Source organism: Solanum verrucosum, unplaced genomic scaffold (genome assembly GCF_900185275.1).
Source record: "Solanum verrucosum unplaced genomic scaffold, falcon-dt-bn FXZP01001219.1, whole genome shotgun sequence".
Classification (NCBI taxonomy): Eukaryota; Viridiplantae; Streptophyta; class Magnoliopsida; order Solanales; family Solanaceae; genus Solanum; species Solanum verrucosum.
This window is the reverse complement of record NW_026019569.1, coordinates 13,131-19,207: the sequence shown is the minus strand read 5'-3', so window position 1 is coordinate 19,207 and position 6,077 is coordinate 13,131.

Genomic DNA, 6,077 nt, shown 5'->3' with positions numbered 1-6,077 from the left:
TAAGGTCTTGACGGACGTCCACGAAGTTTTTTAGCAAAACTGATGTTGGAAATCCACATCACCCAAAGATCCATGGACTATATAGCACATGAAAATTGGCAAAACGGGGGGTTTACCCGCTCCGGGGCTATTTTGAATTGGAAAATGGGCCGGTTTTCCCGTCGAGACCAATCAGCTCTATACCTAAGGTCTTGACGGACGTCCCTAAAATTTTTGGAACAAATGACGTCAGAAATCCGGATCACCAAAAGATCCATGGATTATAGCACATGAAAATCAGCAAAACGGGGGGTTTACCCGATCTTGGGATCGTTTGACATTAAAATGCATGGTTTGCCCATCGGCACCAACGGGCTCCATAGCTAAGGTCTTGACGGATGTCCATGAAATTTTTCGGCAAAAAAGACGTCAGAAATATAGATCACCAAAAGATCCATGTACTATAGCACACGAAAATCAACAAAATGGAGGGTTTATCCTCTCCGGGGTTCATTTGACCATGAAAATGCGAGGATTTGCCTATCTGTTCCAATCGGCTCCATAGCTAATGTCTTGATAGACGACTATGAAATTTTTGCCAAAAATGACGTCAGAAATCTCGATCACCAAATGATCCATTGACTATAACACACAAAAATTGGTAAAACGGGGGGTTCACCTGCTCTAGAGATCGCTTGACCTTGAAAATAGGTCGGTTTGTCCGTCGGGACCAACCAACTCCATAGCTAAGGTTTTGACGGACTTCCATGAAATTTTTGGTAAAAATGACGTCGGAAATCCGAATCACCAAAAGATCCATGGACTATAGCACACGAAAATCGACAAAATGGGGGGTTAACCCGCTCCGGGGATTGTCCAACCTTGAAAATGGGCCAGTTTTCCCATTGGGACCAAGCTGCTCCATACCTAAGGTCATGATGGATGTCCACGAAAAAAATTGGCAGAAATGACGTTGGAAATTCGTATCACTAAAAGATCCATGGACTTATAGCACACGAAAATGGGCAAAACGGAAGGCTTACCCGATTCGAGGACTGTTTGACATTGAAAATGGTCGGTTTACCCATTTGGGACCAACCGGTCCATAGGTAAAGTCTTTTTGTACGTCCACAAATATTTTTGGCAAAAAATATGTCAAAAATATGGATCACCAAAAGATCCATGTTCTATATCACACGAAAATTATCAAAATGGGGGGTTTACCCACTCTGGGGATCATTTGACCATGAAAATGGAGCGGTTTACCCATCTGGACCAATCATCTCAATAACTAAGGACTTGATGAATGTCCACGAAAAATTTCAGAAAAAATGACGTCGGAAATGCGGATTTCCAAAAGATCCATGGACTATAGTACACGAAAATCGGCAAAATGGGTTGTTTACCCGCTCTGAGACTCATTTGACCTTGAAAATGGGCCGGTATGTCCGTTGAGACCAATCGACTCCATAGCTAAGGTCTTGAGAGACGTCCACAAAATTTTTTGGCAAAAATGACATCGGAAATCCAGACCACCAAAAGATCCATGGACTATAGCACACAAAAATCGGCAAAATGGTGGGTTTACTCGCTCCGGGGCATATTTTACTTTGAAAATGGGCCGGTTTTCCCGTCGTGACCAACCGGCTCCATAGCTAAGGTCTTGACGGACGTCTATGAAAAATTTCGGCAGAAAGGGCGTCTACAATCCGGATCACCAAAAGATCCATGGACTATAGCACACAAAAATTGGCAAAACGGGGGGTTTACCCATTCCAGAGTTCCTTTGACCTTGCCAATGGGCCGGTTTGCCTATCGTGACAACCCGAATCAATAGCTAAGGTCTTGATGGACGTCTACAAAAAACTTCGGCAAAAATGACGTCGAAAATCTGGATGACCAAAAGATTCATGGACTAGCACACAAAAATTGGCAAAACGTGGGGTTTACCCGCTTCGGGGATTGTTTGACCTTGAAAATGGGCCGGTTCTCCCATCGGGACCAATCGACTCCAAAGCTAAGGTCTTGACATTGTCCATGAAATATTTTGGCAAAAATAACTTCTGAAATCCGGATCACCAAAAGATCCATGAATTGTAGCACACAAAAATTGGCAAAACGAGGGGTTTACCCGCTCTGGGGATCGTTTGAACTTGAAAATAGACCAATTTTTCCGTCAGGACCAACCAGATTCATAGCTAAGGTCTTGACGGATGTTCACAAAAAAGTTTGGCAAAAATGACGTCGAAAATCTGGATGACCAAAAGATTCATTGACTATAGCAACCGAAAATCAGTAAAATAGGGGGTTTACCTACTCCGGGGTTTGTTTGACCTTGAAAACGGGCCGATTTACCCATTGGGACCAACCGACTCTATTTCTAAAGCCTTGACGGACGTCCACATATTTTTTTATCAAAATGACGTTAAAAATCTAGATCACTATAGCATACAAAAATTGGTTAAATTGGGGGTTTACTTGCTCCTGTGATCTTTTGACCTTTAAAATGGGCCGGTTTGCACATCGAGACCAATCGGATCCATATCTAAGGTCTTGAAGAATGTCCACGAAAAATTTCAGCAAAAACGACGTGGGAAATCCAGATCACTATAGCACACGAAAATTGGTAAAATGGGGGGTTTACCTGCTCCAGGGGTCTTTTGACCTTCAAAATGTGTCGGTTTGTCCGTCGGGACCAATCGGTTCTATAGATGAGATCTTGAAGGATGTGCACAAAATTTTTTGGCCAAAGTGACGTCAGAAATCTGGATCACCAAAAGATCCATGGACTATATAGCTCACGAAAATTGGCAAAATGAGTGGTTTACCTGCTCCGGGATTGGTTTGACCTTGAAATTGGGCCAGTTTTCCCGTTAGGACCAACAAGATCCATAGCTAAGGTCTTGACGGATGTCCAAGAAATTTTTTGGCAAAAATAAAGTAAAAAATCTGGATCACCAAAAGATCCATGGACTATAGTACACAAAAATCGGCAAAATGGAGGGTTTACCTACTCCGAGGTTCGTTTGACCTTGAAAATGGGCCGAGTTTCCCGTCGAGACCAACCAGCTCCATAGCTAAGGTCTTGACGGAAGTCCACGAAAACACTTTGGCAAAAATGACGTCGAAAATTTGGATCACCAAAAGATCCATGGACTATAGCAAACAAAAATTGGCAAAACGAGGGTTTACCCACTCTGGGGATCGTTTGACCTTAAAAATTGGCCTCTTTGCCTGTTGGGACCAAACGACTCCATATCTAAGCTCTTGATGGACGTCCACGAAAACTTTCATTAAAAATTATGTCAGAAATCTGGATCACCAAAAGATCCATGGATATAGCACACGAAAATTGAAAAAATAGGGTTTTTATCTGTTCCAGGGCTCATTTGACCTTGAAAATGAGCCGTTTTACCCGTAGGGACCAACCGGCTCCATATCTAATGTCTTGACGAAAGTCCACGAAAAGTTTCGGCAAAAATGATGTCGAAAATCTGGATCACCAAAAGATCCATGGACTATAGCACGAGAAAATTGGCAAAACGGGTGGTTTATCCGTTCTGTGGCTCATTTGACCTTTACAATGGGCCAGTTTGCTCATCGGGACCAACCGGCTCCATAACTATGGTCTTGATTAACGTCCACGAAATTTTTTGGCAAAAATGACATTGGAAATCTGGATCACCAAAAGATCCATGGACTATAACACACGAAAGGATCTTAAGTAATGCGGAATTATAATAGAGAAAACTTAGAAGAAACAGACGTTTATTGCATAACTTCAAGCTTAGGAAATAACAAAGGAAATAACATACATAAATTACCAGAAGGCTTTGAGAATATAGGAGTAAGTTCTAATGTTTTATGATCCCTCTAAGTGTAAATGAAAGCCTCCTTATGTAGGAGAGGAAGAAGTTGCCTTTATATCTCAGGCATACAAGTGTAAGGCTAGGATATTGCCAACAAGAGGAGGGGTCTACTTCTTTTGTTAAAGTAGATATAGTGGAGAATAATTTTCTCATAGTGGAAGATAATAGGGTCTAAACTGACGGTCTAAAGTGACTTTAGTGGGAATCTCTTTTTGACTAAAAAGATATAATGGAACATCTTTTCTCAAAAATGTTTTGTCTTGTAGCTTCTCAATGGATGTTAATTTAGAATAGTGAAATGCCACTATATGGGAAAATAATTTCGGCTTTTCCTCTATTTTTCCATAAGGGTCTTTTTCCTATTCATAATCAGGGTCCATGTAAGTGAAGGCTAAAACTTTGGGATCACACATATCCCCATTGTCTTCACTGCTGCTTTCTGTGGAAGATGCATTTTCAATCATTTTCATGATCTGGTGTTCATCATATTTTTCCATGTTATCCAATGCTTCTTTCAATTTTTGTTTGAGAGCTGCTTTGGATAAACTCTTTGTAGAGGACCTTGCCTTTTCTTGGACCTTAGCATTTGGTTGTTTGGGAATCCAACCTTTGACTTGAATTTGTTTACACAAATATTGAATGCGTTCAAAATTATTCTTGGAGAAATTCCAAGAAATAATATAGGATATCCTTTTCTGAATATAATAGTTGCATAATTTAATATGCGCTAGTAGAGTAGTAATTTCTTCTTTGATTTGGAAATCTTCAAACCTATTGAGAAATTGTTGGGGGAGAATTTTCTCAATTCCTTCGAATAAGTTACACCACTCGTATAACCATCTAGGGATGGGTGCTTTGATGATACTTGGACTATACTTTACGAACCAAGTGTGTCTTGGTCTCAAATAAAGGAAATTCATCCATGCTGCTTTATAAGCATACCAATTATAAGTCCGTGGTTTGTGAGTCATCGTCAAAGTAATTGGGGTATGTAAATGGTCTACAAACCATTCAAATGGATCCAAGGATTTTTTGATAGTAAATCTTGAGTAATTAATGTAATTGTTTGCATCTCTAGAATGTTCATTTTCTATTGAATCTGTATTAGTAAGAATGACTTCCTAGAATCTCTGGTCTTCAATGGATTGTTAGTATCCACATAATTAGAATATGTGTAACAAGGACTGATTAGGACTCCTGTATCTACATTTCCATTTTCTTTGTTAAGAGCCATTATAGGCAATACCCGTGAAACAATAAATTCAAAAGATTATTCTTTTGGAATTGGTTTGGAAGGGAGGGTTTTGGTTAACTCAGGGTTAACAGCTTGGGCAAAAGACTTAGGTGGTTTATGGTATAGCTCTCTTTGGTTTGGATGGAGCTGGAAGATGTGCCCTGTTCAAAGGGCTTTATTGGCCTAAGATTGATCATTTTTGGCTGGGGTGGACAAGGAATCTTTGGAAGCTTTTGTTGAGAAAGGCAGGGTAGCCTTGGATAATCGGCTAGAGCTGTGAACTTGTTTTGGAAGGTTAGTTCAGGCCTTTGTGAAGTTTCAGCTTTTGCTGGTGTTAAAGGGGGATGGATAAATGGTCTAGCCATTTTTGCCTTTGGGAGGTTGTCTCCTTTGGAAGGAGTGTTTTGTCTAAACGGCCTCATGCTTTCCCTGCAAGAATTCACGAGTTAGAAAATCTGGTAGAGAATTATCTTCTCCTTTGATAAAATCGATTTTGAAATCAAAGCTAGATAGTAGAGCTTGCCATCTAGCAAATATTTGTTTTGAAACAAGATTTTTAACATCTTTTTGCAAGATTTCTTTAGCAGATTTATAATCTACTCTTAACAAAAAAAATTTATTGATAAGGCCATCTTGAAACTTAGTGATACATAGCACGATAGACAAAATTTCCTTTTTAACAGTTGAATAGTTGTTTTGAGCGGAATTCCAGATTCCAAATGTAAAACGAACTAATTGCTCTGTAGATTCAAGATCTAATTTTTGTTTAAGGATTCCTCCATAACCCGCACCAGACGCATCTGTCTCAACAATCATAAATGCATTAGGGTTGGGGATACCTAAACATGGAATATTTTGAACCAAGGCTTTGACACTAATGACGACCTGGGTTTGTTCAGAACTCCAAGGAACATGATTTTTTCGAAGTCTTTTATACAAAGGTTCGTAGACTTGTCTGACCTTAGGAATGAAGTCAGCAATATAATTTAAGCTTA